Below are 15678 nucleotides of genomic sequence, written 5' to 3'. Positions count from 1 at the left end.
TGTCATGAATTTTTTTTTTTTATTATATTGCTTTTAATATGATAATAACATAAATGTTATTTATTTGTGTTGTCACGTTCTACTTTTTACATTGTTCTTACTTTTACTTCTGTATGGGGGCTGCCATTTTTTTTTCATCTCTGTATGTGTCGATTAACGACACATACAGTGATGGAATACGGCACATACAACCCCATAGAGAATGTGAACGGGAGCCGTTCCATTCTCTGAAGAGTACGCCGTCTGTGTGGGAACGGCGCATGCGCCGCTCCCACACAGACCAAAATGAAGCTCGTTCGCAGAGCGAAATCCGGCGCCATTTTCATGTGGACCGGAAGCCGCTGCCGGACAGTAAGATGACGACTTTCGGCCATATGTTCAAGGAAGCGAAGGCGCAAGGAATAGGAGCGGAGGCGGCGGCAGGAGAAGGTCATTTATGTTCGTGTATGTATTATGTTTGTGTATGTTAGTGTTATACTGTCTGCTGAGCACTGTATCTAATCCTCCTACACTGTGCAGTCGCTCAGAAAATGGCGGCACACAGTGTAGGAGGTTTGAAGATTCAAACCCCCTCCTCCTGGCACTAGCCAGAAGAAGGGAGGGGGGATTGTGTGAGGACACTAGAGAGAGTGTGTCCACCCCAAATTTGCAACATAAATCAATGAGGTTGCTTTACCACATTGACCATGCTGCAATTTTGGGAACTGCTCCCTCTAGTGGCCAGCATATGGAAGTGTTATAAATTAGAATCTAATTTATAATATATCCTGACTTGTGAAAAAATTACAAAAATTAAAACAATGTGCAATCACTTAAATAATAATTGTTTAACAAAAAAAATACTAATAATTTTCTAGCGACACATTCCCTTTAAACGTGACCAGGGCAAATCTAGCAGATAATAATAACACTTACAGGTGAACGGGACAGATCTAGAAGATAATTATAGCACTTACAGGTGACCCGGACAGATCTAGTAGATAATAATAGCACTTACAGGTGACCAGGGCAAATCTAGCAGATGATAACACTTACAGGTGACAGGGGCAGATCTAGCAGATAATAACACTTACAGGTGACCTGGGCAGATCTAGCAGATAATAACACTTACAGGTGAACGGGGCAGATCTGAAATTTCATAAAATGACTGGTTGCAAAGGCATCCTATCACATTGCTATGTGTAACGTCACAGAGCTCATCTCTTCAGTACAACCTATACTACTAACAACATTGATCTCTGGAGATTGCATGACTGTGTGCTTGATTTCATGCACCTGTTTGCAATGGTTGGGGCTGAAATAACTTAATAATTAGGATTGGCGTCCACATAATTTTGGTTATATAGAATATATTTTGTGTATACTGTTGTTTTTTCAGACAGGCAGGGAAGTGACTGGCAGTGATCAGTATAACATTGTACTAGATGCTAGACTTCTGCGAGAGAGGACTTCATGGCACTGGTTACGTGACTTGGTAAAGCCTGTGTTATCTGTGCTTGATCCTGGGAAGTCGATTCCCTGTACAGTATGTCCCAGCCGATAAAGTGACTGCCTGCCTGGGAGAATTCAATATACTCAGCACATATATTTCTCTTGGAGAATAATTTATATAAAATGGGACTTGCTGATCAGTCCCAAAAATGTAGCAGCAGCGAATCCCTTTAATATCAAATAAATTTACAGCCATGATCTCTAGTTGACGTTTCACTATTTAAGTGTTAAATTTCTAGCTGGAATGTTCTTCTCAGCACGGGCTCTTTGTATTATCAGTATTTTATCCATTGTAATCTCTGCCAACAGGAGACAGAATGTACCAGTGAACCATGTGCTCCAGATTTGAATAAATATTTTAAAAACAAGTTACAGCTGTCATAGAATAAGTTACTGTTCTCTGCTACAGATTTATGGGAATCTATAAGGTTCTGATGGTGAGCGAATATCCTACAGAAGTGCCATAGCCAAACTTACCATCCTGGAATCTCTGTGACTCTCCTGAAAAATGGAGCCGGAAATATCCTGGAGTGTCGGGTGTCTGACGGGAACAATCACTGGCTGCGGACATGTCACTTTCTCATGGGGAGAAGACCCCATTATGAGGATTCTCTGGTTCTGTTATATAGATTCTCTGACTGTGTAATGTGGACACTCTACTCTGTATGTGGACTCTCTAGCTCTATAATGTGGACTCTCTGGCTCTGTTATATGGACTCTCTGCTCTGTTATGTGGACTCTCTGGCTCTATAATCTGGACTCTCTGGCTCTGTTATATGGACTCTCGGCTCTATAATGTGGACTCTCTGGCTCTGTTATGTGGACTCTCTGGCTCTGTTATGTGGACTCTCTGGCTCTGTTATGTGGACTCTCTGGCTCTATAATGTGGACTCTCTGGCTCTATAATGTGGACTCTCTGGCTCTATAATGTGGATTCTCTGGCTCTATAATGTGGACTCTCTGACTCTATAATGTGGACTCTCTGGCTCTGTTATGTGGACTCTCTGGCTCTGTTATGTGGACTCTCTGGCTCTGTTATGTGGACTCTCTGGCTCTGTTATGTGGACTCTCTGGCTCTATAATGTGGACTCTCTGGCTCTATAATGTGGATTCTCAGGCTCTATAATGTGGACTTTCTGACTCTATAATGTGGACTCTCTGGCTCTGTTATGTGGACTCTCTGGCTCTGTTATGTGGACTCTCTGGCTCTGTTATGTGGACTCTCTGGCTCTGTTATGTGGACTCTCTGGCTCTATAATGTGGACTCTCTGGCTCTGTTATGTGGACTCTCTGGCTCTATAATGTGGACTCTATGGCTATTTTCTGGGGATTATTTGGCTCTATAATTTTAACTCTCTGGCTCTATAATTTGGACTCTGGTTCTGTAATGTGGACTCTCTAGCTCTATAATGTGGAATCTGCCTCTTTTCTGTGGATTATTTGGCTCTATAATTTGGACTCTCTGGCTCTATAATTTGGACTCTGGCTCTATAATATGGACTCTCTGGCTTTTTTTCTGTTGCTTATTTGGCTAAATAATGTGGGGGATTCTCCGATTCTGTGGGCACTTATTGTATTATGTGAAATCTTTGGTTCTTTTTTTGTGGATCCTCTGGCTCTATTATGTGGATTCTCTGCTTTGTTAAATGGCTTTTCTAGCTTTTGTTTGTGGATTCTGTTATGTGGATTATCTACCTTTTTTGTGGTTTATTTGACTTTGTTATGTAGATTATATTGCTCTGTTACATGGATACTCTGGCTCTATTATGCGGGTTCTTTAGCTCTGTTATGTGGATTCTCTGGCCCTGTTATGTGGATACTCTATTATATGGGTTTTCTGGCTGTGTTATGTAGGTCCTTTATGAAGTGCACAGGGTTCACAGAGAATTGTAAATTCTCAGTAGTGAGAAGTATTAGGTCTAAATATTGATAAGATTGTTTGCACTTCACGACAGTGAGAAGAGATCTTAAAAATGGTCAGGGACACAATAAATAGTATTATTATAGAACTTATCATTATACATTGATTAAGCTACTTATATAAATCCAGAAATGTACAAAATATTGTGTTATACTGAACTATATATTGTTCTACACATTCTTTGTGGTCTGTGTAGTGCTCAAAGACTACAGCACACCAAATGGTCAAGCCAGGTATTGCAAGTGAACCAACGATTGCTACAGAAGTCTAGATAATGGTAAATATCAGAACAAGACATACTTAATAAAAAAATTGGATACACAGTGGTACGAAAACTTTTCACTGTGGTAAAACATATGCACATTTTGCCCTAGGCCGGTTCCTTTCTTTAGTTTAACCTGACTGTGACATCGTGATTCCTGTCTAGATGGGTTTTAAGCATATAAACATTTTCAATATTGGAGCGATCCTGCGAGTTCTTTGTTCCTGCACAGTAAAAGCCTTTAATGAAGGAAAATAGGGGTTTTGTTCTTTGTTTGTCTCTTTTAAATTTGACTGCCCTTTAATCTCCGAATAGAAGAAACAAACTATCATGTTATCAATACTGGTACCATTTACCGAAGTAGAAACCTCATCTCCTCAAGTAGCGGTCTGGTTTACTTGATGAAATATGGAGTTGGATAGATTGTGCTTTAATCTCGTTGTAGACCCCATGGTCTGACACTTTGTTGCAGCGAGCGGAATAATATCCAGATGGAATCAGCCGACTACAGGTAGAGTAAAGGAAATTAATTGAGGGTGTCGGCGGCAGCACAAGATTAGGAGAGCGGAGGCCAGCTGAGTTATGTCTTACAATTACCACTTGTCTGAGCTGCTAATTAGTAGCCTTCAACTCCCACTAGTTTATTACTTATGTCTTGCAAATCAATCGATAATTGCATTGTAAATTGGGAGTGACCCCCGCGGGGAGTCAGGGACAAATAATTGGGGATTGGGAAACTAGATGTTAATAATCTTCACTCTGTGACATAATAAATTTACCAGGGCAGAGGAAAGAAAAAGGACCATGAGAGGAGTCTCGGAGGATAATCCGGTGGGTATGGAATTGGGTAATGAAAGAAGAACATTGATAATGTCCTATTAGGACCGTATTGTAAATGTAATTAAAGGGGTCTGTAAATAAAACTTATCATTGTATATGAAAAAGTTTGGCAACTTTCTAACATACTTTGTGTTTTGAAGGGTCAACATTTTTAGGAGCTCTGCTTGATGTCAGTGAATGGGAACATTTGAGTTTACATCTAGAGGAAGAAAATCTATACAGATCTAATACTTCTAACAGCTGAAGGTATGTTACAATTATATCCAGACTAGGCAAAAAGATGCAGAAATTTTAAGGGAACCTTACAGTCATCGGGTTATTTTCAGAGAATGTCAGGGGTTATTCAACGCTAATATTTTATTTCAATTAAAATCAACCAAAAAAAAAAAAGCTGCTACAATTTTAACATTAGTCATGGAAAACAATGTTATGTAGGGGGAAGTGATAGTCTGAAACTGGCTCCGCAGTCTCTGCTGACTCACTAATCACTCATCTATGGAGCAGGTTGGCAGAGGCTGGTGGTGTCTTTCCCCAAAGTTACTTCAAGAAGAAGAAGAGAAGCCCCAGGTCACAGAGAACCAGTGTTTTACTACAGACTTGTAGAACTCATATGTAGAACTATGTTAGAAACAGCCACAGAGAAAGAAAGGAGAGGAAGATGGAGGAGAGAGCAGAAGCTATGCATATCTATGAACACCGGGTGACTCTGTGACAAAATGATAGCTCTATAGGTACTAAAATGGCTGTTACAGAAAGACGTAAGAACCAAAACTGGCTGACATAGAAAGAAAACAGCACACAGTGATAGAAATAAAAGAGAACTTGGCACAGCTAAGTTATCGTCTACTTTAATGGGGGAAGAAAAGGAGCTTCAGGTCACGGAGACCCAGTGGTTTACTAGGTTTGTACAGACTTTTACATATAGAACTATGCTAGAAAGAACTAAAAAGAGAGAAAGAAAAAGATGAAGAAGGAAAAAGCAAGGAATATGCATTGCTAGAAAGCCTCGGTGACTCTGTGACAAAATGATAGCTCCATAGCTGTTAAAATGGCTGTTATAAAGCTATAACAGGAGGACACAGTCATAACCAAAACTGGCTGACTGTAAAGGATCTGCCAGGCACAACTTCTGTGTATACTCCCATAGGTAATCAGTCTGCACCTGAGTCTATGTCTCTGAGACTGACTCCATCTTCCACCACTCAGGATGGCAGGCTTAGGAGTGGGAGAGCCTATCACAGTCTGGCCAGACGGAGCTAGCTCCCGCCCTCTGTCTATGTATACCTGCCTTTCCTGTTCCTCCTTTGCTTGTGATTCTTCTCGTGTGGTTTCCTGGCCCTGCTGCAGCTTCTAACTATTTGATCCTGCTCCATACTGACCCTGGCTTACTGACTACTCTCCTGCTCTGCGTTTGGTACCTCGTGCACTCCTGGTTTGACTCGGCTCGTTCACCACTCTTGTTGCTCACGGTGTTGCCGTGGGCAACTGCCCCTTTCCCTTTGCTTTGTGTTCCCTTGTCTGTTTGTCTCGTGCACTTACTGAGCGTAGGGACCGCCGCCCAGTTGTACCCCGTCGCCTAGGGCGGGTCGTTGCAAGTAGGCAGGGACAGAGTGGCGGGTAGATTAGGGCTCACTTGTCCGTTTCCCTACCCCCGTCATTACACTGACATAGAAAGAAAACAGCACACAGTGATAGAACAAGGAGAGAATTTGGCCCAGCTATAAGAGAGAAAGAAAAAGATGAATACCGAAAAAGCAGGGGATACGCATTTCTAGAAAGCCTTGGTGACTCTGTGACAAAATGATAGCTCCATAGCTGTTAAAATGGCTGCTGTAACGATCTCTTGGGCCTAGATACAAGAGAAAGAAGCCCTCAGTAGCATAACTGGCTGACAAAAGAAGAAAATAGCACACAGTGATAGAAAAGAAACAATCTCAGCACAGCTATAAGTTATCAGGGGTTAGACATTTTTTAATTAGACAATTATCGGATGTCTATGATTAACATTATGTTTAATATCTTGTTATCTTAATAGGACACGTCATACGCGGAGGTGACAGAAGAGGCCGGATTTAAGCGAGAATAGCAAATAATTACCGGGAAAAGCCGAAGCTTCAACCAAGAGTCGCAGTAACGGTGTTCACCCTGCAGTAATAGCGCATATACCCCTCCGTACATCTATAATAAGTAACAACCCAGCAAGTAAATATCCTGCAAATGAAAATATTTTTACATCATCTTCTTCTTTATCTGCAGCAACATCTTCCCGTGTCCCCAGACTGCAAATTATCAATGCGGTGACAGACTGTAATTCCGTACGATAAAAGTATTATACGTCCACTACATCTGTGCAGAAATGTTAGATTAGCCCGGCCCGGCGCTTTTTCTCTCTTTCCGGCATTAATGTTGGACTTAAAAAAGAAAGGGCACACAATATGAGCATTAATTTTGTGCTGCGCTGGACCGGCTGCCTATAAAACACTCCGCGTGACCCACTCTTCACCCCAATACAGCTGATCTCATTCCAAGAAAATGTTTAGATTATATCTAAACAAATTAAATAGTGATTTGTGAGAAATTACAGAAATGCAATCTGCTTGGCGCGGCGCACACAAGAGGCGAAGGGAACATTACATTTCAGTGTCCACTGAACAAAAATAATGGCATTGCTGCTGCTAAGAACACAAACACTTTAAGGGCAGCTGAAACCATGGGGGAAACAGATGTGCTGTAAACCGGAGCAACCAATCATAGGAGGGAGCTCATCTGTTTACATCATAGTGGAACCCATCATTTTATTTCATTATTTCAACTATTACATATATGACCACTAGGGGGAGACAAGTGCTATACAAATATTAGTTTTAGGTTTATTACGATTATATGGTTGTTGTTGTTGTTGTTGTTGTTGTTGTTGTTGTTGCTGTTGTTGTTGTTGTTGTTATTATTATTATTAGAGTTTAATCTTACTATCAGCTGTAACTGCTAATATACCAGATACTTTGTCTACATACTTGGTACCTGTAAATGCAAATATAATTTAATTACCTGGAACACACCACTCCCTTTTTACCCACACTGATTCTTAAAATATGAGGGTCCTAATTCTGAGACTATTCAGACAGGGGTCTGCGTTTGCATGTTCACTTTCCATTGTACAGGATAGTTATGGAAATCTTGGAGTGAGTGCCCCCTACTGGCCATGTACTTAGTTTATTATGCACAATTTTTTATTTCACATTTCTTCCCCAATAAAGTTATTATGAAATAAAGATATACACTATTCTGCTGGTGGAGTCACTGTGTACATACATTACATTACTTATCCTGTACTGATCCTGAGTTACATCCTGTATTATACTCCAGAGCTGTACTCACTATTCTGCTGGTGGAGTCACTGTGTACATACATTACATTACTTATCCTGTACTGATCCTGAGTTATATCCTGTATTATACTCCAGAGCTGCACTCACTATTCTGCTGGTGGAGTCACTGTATACATACATTACATTACTTATCCTGTACTGATCCTGAGTTACATCCTGTATTATACTCCAGAGCTGCACTCACTATTCTGCTGGTGGAGTCACTGTGTACATACATTACATTACTTATCCTGTACTGATCCTGAGTTACATCCCGTATTATACTCCAGAGCTGCACTCGCTATTCTGCTGGTGGAGTCACTGTGTACATACATTACATTACTTATCCTGTACTGATCCTGAATTACATCCTGTATTATACTCCAGAGCTGCACTCACTATTCTGCTGGTGGAGTCACTGTGTACATACATTACATTACTTATCCTGTACTGATCCTGAGTTATATCCTGTATCTCTTTATTTTATATAAATTTACAAAACATAAACTGAAAAACAAATACATAACTAATTCCATATAACCAAAAAGTCACAACCCAATTCTTATAAACAAATTTTCTTATATACATCTCTGTATATGAGAAGAGAAAACGATACCAGACCCGGCCACATACACCCCACTCTTATATACTTACATCTACACTTCATCCGAAGCTAAACAATAACTAGAATATATACAAACATCATATAAACGTAATCCAAAGTACCAACAGAAAATCCCCCGACCCGCGTCAACCAAGGGCCTAAAGAAACAACATAATAATGATAACAAATAAAATAATAATAATAACAAATAAAATAATAATAATAACAAAACCAATCCAAAATATAATAATACTAATCCCAATTTTTTTTTTTTTTTTTTTATCCTTTTTTTTTATTTTTTTTTTTATATATATATATATATTTTTTAATCACACTATACACATCCTGACTTTCCCTAACCTTACCCTTCTTACCTAAACTCCACCACCCCAGCCAGCATCTCGCCTCATGTCCTCTCACGTCCGCATAGTCCAGATGCTGGCCCCCACCACCACACCCAACACCCCAGCCCAGCCCCCCGCCCCATGTCCTCCCATGTCCGCATAGTCCGGGGCTGGGTCAGGCAAACCCCCCCCCCCCCCCGACCCCCTCCCAACCTATCTATTAGCCCCCTTAAGTCTATCCCTATTCTAACAACATTTCTACATTATAATACAATACACGTCACCAACCTGTCCAAATACCAAACCATATACAAAATACACCGTACCCGAAAGCACCAAGTTCGGTCGCTTGTAAACCTTTTTCCTGCCATTTCAATCCTAAACAAAACAAAAATCTTCCAGTGCTTACCTAGCCCATCACCAGATAGAGAGAAGGGAAAGCCCCCCCCCAGCTCCCCCCCAGAGGCCAAGGTACCACGTCCACCGCTGCACCCTCCCTATCGCTTGCCCTATCTCCTTACCCTATTACTAACCCTTTCTTGACCCTATTGAAAGCTGACCCTATGCTGACCCTCACCTTTCCCTTATTCCGAGTCCTATCGCTATATTTTTTATTGGTGCCTCAGCGGAACGCAGACCCCCACCTCCAGTTGAGCACCGGTGACGACTCCCCCTCCCTCATGAAGGCAAACACATTAAGGCACCCAAAAGGAAAAGCCCCTCCAAAGACGAGAGGCTTTGGATGCTCCCAATCTGCCAACCTCCAAAGAATGCACCTTCACCAGGTCACCCATGATATTGCTAACAACCTCATCCACTAGGAGGATTTTCTTCTGGGTAGAAACTAGACATCGTGCATTCCACATAAAGTGCCTGACCACTATACTGACTAGAAACAAGGTGCAATGGTCCCTACCACCGAGGTCTCCGAACACTCCATAGGCCCACCCAGCATAGGAGAGGCTGGTTAGGCCTGGCCAACCAATGGAGGCTCCCACCCTTTTATATACCTCTGTATTGAAAGGGCAATGAAGCAGGAAATGCTCCATGCTTTCCAGCACTCCGCCGCACTCCTCCCGGGGGCAATCCCGATCATCAGAGCTTCTGCACTTTAGATTGTCCCTCACATACAGTCTCCCATGGAAGCAACGCCAAGCCAGATCCCAAAACTTCTGGGGAATCCTCGCTGAATTTAAAAGTTTTAATCCCACCCCGAGGTCACTACTTGGGCAGTCTTTGAGCGCCAGGGGCTTCTGGAAGTGGGTCATCAGGACCCTCCTGTCAAGAAATTTTCTCGACATGGTCCTGATCTCCCACACCTCCAGACCCCACCGGCGAACAATCTTCAGCGCCAGGGTGGCATAAGCCGGGAGATGTCCGTGAGGTGTACGCAGGTCTTTCACTTGCCCTCCTCTCTCCCATTCCTGGAAGAAAGGCCGAAACCACCCCCTGCAGGAGGATATCCACCAAGGAGCCCTCTCTTGCCAGAGGTTTGCCAGGTTGATCTTAACAAAGGTGTTCACTAGGAACACCACCGGGTTAACCATACCTAACCCGCCTAGTGTCCTTGGTAGGTAAGTAACCTCCCTCTTGATTAGGTTGAGCCTGTTCCCCCATAACAGCTGGAAGAACAGGCTATAGACCCGAGTCCAGAGAGGTTCTGGCAAGATGCACACACTGCCCAGGTAAAGCAACATGGGCACCAGGTAGGCCTTGGCCAAGTGAACCCTTTCCCTCAGGGTTAAGGACCAACCCTTCCATTGGTCGACCTTCTGGGCAACTAGATTCAGCCTATCCTCCCAGTTCTTCTTGGGGTAATCACCCGGGCCAAATTCGACTCCTAAGATCTTAGCAGACCCCTGAGGCTCTGGAAGGGTGTCCGGGAGATCAAAACCAGGATCTCCTCCTCCCAGCCAGAGACTTTTGCACTTATCCCGGTTGATCTTGGACCCAGATGCCAATGAGTAACGCTCCACTTCCGACATCACCCACTCTGCCTCCCCTCTCGAGGAGACAAAAATGGAGACGTCGTCTGCGTACGCAACCACCCTCTGAGTGGCCTCCGGCCCCTCCAGGCCGGCCCCGACTCCCGCCAATGGCCCACGATCGATCCTTTTAAGAAAAGGATCAATTGCGAACGCATATAGCAAAGGGCTCAAGGGACAACCCTGGCGGACACCAGACCCAACCTCAAAGGGGGTTCCAACCCAACCGTTCACCAGCGCAAAAGTCTCAGCCCCAGTGTATAAGGTCTGTAGCCAATTGACAAACCCCCCCGGTAGGCCGTACCTCAGAAGGACCGACCAGAGGTACTCGTGGTCCACCCGGTCAAAAGCCTTGGCCTGGTCCAAGGACAGGATGTACCCCTCCCACCGACCAGAATTTCCCTGCTCCACTGCCTCTCTGACACTGAGGACAGCACTAAATGTGCTGCGGCCTGGAACAGAGCAATGCTGGACCGGCGAAAGGAGCCGGGATGCAAACTTCACCAGCCGATTAAACAGCACCTTTGCGAGAACCTTTCTGTCCGTATTGAGCAGCGCTATGGGACGCCAATTCTCAATACGGGTCGAGTCTTTACCCTTCGATAAAACGATCAAGGCCGACCTCCTCATTGACATTGGCAAAGTACCCGAGGAAAGGCACTCATTAAACACCTCAGTCAAGAGGGGAACTAGGGTTCCTTTAAAAGTCTTATAAAACTCGGATGTTAAGCCATCCGGCCCTGGCGATTTTTTGAGGGCAAGCCCATCAATCGCCAATCCCACTTCCTCTTCCTTGATCGAATCTATCAAAACACCGAGAGAGGGGTCTACCCCTGGCTCAGGGATGGTTTCAGCCAGGAAAGCCGACATCTCGTCTCGGTTTGGATCTTGCTTCCCCAAGAGGTGCGAGTAGAAGGATCTGACGACCTCCAAGATCCCTGATTTGGATCTCTTCAGAGATCCTGTACTGTCAATCAGTCCTGTCACAACCTTACGACTCACTGACATCTTACAGTTCCTGTAGGGGTCGGGCGAGCGGTACCTCCCGAAATCCCTCTCAAGAACTAAAGATGTGTGCCTATCATACTGACACCTCCTGAGCAAAGCTTTCACCACGGAGATCTCCTCCCCAATACCCCCGGTTGAGACCAGATGTTCGAGTTTCCTCCTCAGTTCCTGATATAGGCGGTACCTACTCATGGACCTGAGGCTCGAGAGCCTGCGGAAAAATCCTGCCACCCGGACTTTAAACAACTCCCACCACTCAGACTTAGTACCACTGAGATCCAACAAAGGTACCTGGCTCTGAAGAAAATCCTCAAAGGCCTGTCTTATCTCCGCTTCTTCCAAGAGAGTAGAATTCAGCCTCCATATACCTCTTCCCATCTGGAGGGACTCTGCAATGTTCAAAGAGAAAATAATCATACAGTGATCGGAGAACTCCACCTCAACAACGGACACTGGTGAAGAGATGGCTTCCTCCTTCAAAAAAAACCTGTCTATCCTAGACCTACAACTACCTCTACGATAGGTGAAACCCGAGTGGCCTGGGGTATGCCTGATGTGGATATCCACCAGGCGAGCATCGCTAACTATATTTTTTAATGCTACACTATCGTAGGTCAATTTTTTATCCCCGGAACCTCCTCTATCTCGGGGCCTCACGACAGTATTGAAGTCCCCTCCAAAGATAACTTGTCGACCTGAAAAAAGGAAAGGCTTAATCCTCATGAAGAGACTTTTACGGTCCCATTTGCTCTGGAGTCCGTATATATTGATTAGTCTTAATTCCTGTCCCCTCATGAGGACATCTAAGATCAAGCACCTCCCCATTTCTAACTCAATCATCCGTCGGCATGTTACCGGTGCGGTGAAAAGGACCGCCACTCCGCTATAGGGCTCAGCCGCAAGAGACCAGTAGGAGGGCCCGCGTCGCCACTCCCTCCTAGATTTAACGACATCTGCCAAAAGTGACAGCCTGGTCTCCTGCAAAAACAAAATGTCGGCTTCAACTCGGCCAAGAAAATCAAAGGCTGCAAATCTCGCCCTATCTGACTTAATGCTGGCAACGTTAATTGATGCCAGCGTCAACGGAGTGGGTGCCGCCATCATGGATGTTTGAGTTAGACGGCTTTCTTCTTCCCACCCCCCCCTCTATCTGATGAGGACCCCCCTTCTTTGCCTCGCTTCTTGCAAACTGAGGAGTCCATATTCACCACCCTATTCCCATCTTCATCCCCAAGTACCGGGTCAACCTCCCCCTCTGGGGGCAACGGCCCCTGCAGCAGGGGAGGCTCAACGACTCTAGGGTGCCCTACCATGCCCTCCCTCTTAGTATGAGAGGCTGGAATGTCCACGAGAGCATGGTATCGATCAGTAGAGCGCACCAGGGGGTTACAGGATTTACCTTCCTGGGCCAGGGCGGGGCCAGATGTATTTGGCCCTTGGGTTTTGCCCGGTGTCCCTTTTGCTGTAGGCTGAGTCCTCTCTTCCTCTCCCACACTTTCATAGTGGGAGGACTGAGAGTCCTCAGCCCTCTGCTCCCTTTGGATCCTCCTCATCTCCCCATTCAATTCGGCCTCCCCAGGGGCATCAGATTCAGGGGGGGCATCCAGATCCGAATCAGAGGTTGTCCCAGTTTCCTGGAGCGCCCTCCAAATCCTCTCCTTCCTTCGCTTCTCCGCCCTTCTCTGGCGAGAAGGGGGACCCTTCTTTGCATTCTTCCCTTGCCCCTGTGCCCCATCGTCCCTGCCCGCACCCTCACCCACGGAGGCCTCCCTCCTTTCATCCTCCGCAGGTTTGGAACAAGCATTGACAACAGAGCGAGGACACCGACTGAACGGGTGACCTAAGTCACCACACAGGTTGCACCGAATACGGTCACACGATGCGGCTAGATGACCAATCCCCCCACAATGAGCACACTTCTGCACCTTGCAGCCTGCACTCAAATGTGAGGGGTCGCCACACCGGTGACACAACTTCGGCTGCCCCTGGTAGAAGACAAGGATCCGATCTCTTCCCAGGAAAGCAGACGATGGTATGTGGGACACCGTCTGTCCCAGACGCTTTAATTTAACCATGAACGTCCAGGCCCCTGACCAGATGCCAAACTCATCCATGTTCTTCCGTGGCATCTCTACTACCTCTCCGTACCTTCCCAACCAGGTCATGATATCAATACAAGAGAGTGACTCATTACGGGTAAGAACGGTCACTCTCTTGGGACCACTTTGGCGAGAAATTGCTTGTGCAGCAAAGTCTCGCCAGCCAGGCTCGTCCTTCATCAGCTCGTAGTTCCCCCAGAAGACCTCAAGGCCCCCTAGGTGAACAAAGCTGATGTCAAACTCGACTGAGCCATGAGGATGTATCAAGGCAAAGATGTCACTCGCCTTGAAGCCCATCCCCAGCAGCAGCTCCACCACCCTCTTTCTGGGAGGGCACGCATCATTGCCACGCCACCGGAGACGGACCACATTCCTCCTGGCTACAGCCTGCCCGGCTGTTGGGAGCGACCACTGATCTCCTCGTTGCTCTCGGAAGGCATTTAGACCATATCTGTCTATCCAGAAAGACAGGTCCTTCTGCACTCCCCCTATGGTTAGGGTTTGCTTTCCCTCTCTTAAAGCGTCCAAGAGACGTTGTTGCAAGTTACCGTCCCCGGACCTTGAGGATGAAGATGGGTGGGCCCGCTGTCCCCCCGCTGCCACACCAGCATAAGACCTGCCGGATGTCACAGCAAGAGGAGCGCCAGGCCCATTGCCCCTGGTTGATACCCCATCCCCACCACCCACAGACACAGCACTCAACACCCCATTACCAGCAGACACTCCAGCAACTTTATTTACAGACACCTGCATACCCCCAGCAGTTTCCACATCCACAGCCGCAACTTTTTCATTTAACCCACCAGGTCCCCCTGCAGTCATCCTTCTGGCCAGGCCTGGTTCTATGTTATGTATTTTTGCTGTACATTTTGTGTGGGTAGACACTGCTTCAGTCTCCGCATCATCAGGCACCTTTGCAGGGACGCCACCAGATGTTATAAGCGATGTCCCCGCTGTGCCCTCCGCCTCATTAACCTCCATCTGTTCTATGCGCGGAACATTTTTGGGAAAGGGGCCACCGTCGCCCCCGACGCCAGCAGCCCCCTTCTCGCCTACACCACTTTTCAGCGATGCGGACGAAGGAGCCACTGACGTCACTGGAGCCGCCTCCGGCGCCGGACCACTCCCCCCTCCCACAGAGGAGTGGCCAACAGAGCCGGAGCCCCCTCTGTGACCGCCCTTGTCCGGAACGTATGACGGCTTTACTGCAACACCGACAGACTTCCGGCTTTCAGACACCACATCCGGTTTCTGGTTTACCCGTTCTCCCGACCCCTGACTCGCATCAAAGACCAGTTTCCCGGGCTCGCCATTCACCGGACACGGGGACACACCCCCTGGCGTCACCAGGCCACCAGTACCGCCCCCTTTGCAGGGGTTGGCGTCCGGCGCCATTTTGACCACCACGTGTTCTAATGCCGGACCCGTAACACTCTCCCCGCATTCCCGCTCCAGCCCCACTGCAGAGGCTTGAGCTGTGGGTCTTGCGGGACCTGCGCCCTGATCCTGACTTTCATCTGGCTCAGAGCACAGGAAGGATCTTGCTGTATACACAAGTTTAAATGAACCTTTATCAGATTTTTTTTCTTTTTCCTTTTTTTTCTTCTTAAATTTTTTTTTCTTTTCCTTTTCCTCCTCTGCGGGTAACTCCGCACCGAAACAAAATCCCTGGAAGGATACCGGCGACTCCACATTACGGATCTGAGTGAGTAATCCTGGAGGCCGCTCACTGTCAGTTTCAAAACACTCCTGATTAT

The 15678-nt window shown here is 45.9% G+C and overlaps 1 long non-coding RNA gene across 1 annotated transcript; it reads left to right on the top strand.

The window, feature by feature from the left end:
- The first annotated feature begins 1802 nt into the window (after window positions 1–1802).
- Window positions 1803–7800, top strand: LOC142658902 (uncharacterized). Its single transcript, XR_012850218.1, has 3 exons — window positions 1803–3689; window positions 4655–4760; window positions 6550–7800. It is a non-coding gene; the product is annotated as an uncharacterized LOC142658902 (long non-coding RNA).
- Window positions 7801–15678: the final 7878 nt, after the last annotated feature.

The sequence above is a fragment of the Rhinoderma darwinii genome, chromosome 8 (assembly GCF_050947455.1).
Source record: "Rhinoderma darwinii isolate aRhiDar2 chromosome 8, aRhiDar2.hap1, whole genome shotgun sequence".
NCBI classification, from domain to species: Eukaryota; Metazoa; Chordata; class Amphibia; order Anura; family Rhinodermatidae; genus Rhinoderma; species Rhinoderma darwinii.
The sequence above is the reverse complement of the archived record's forward strand: the minus strand, read 5'-3'. Positions and strand labels throughout refer to the sequence as shown.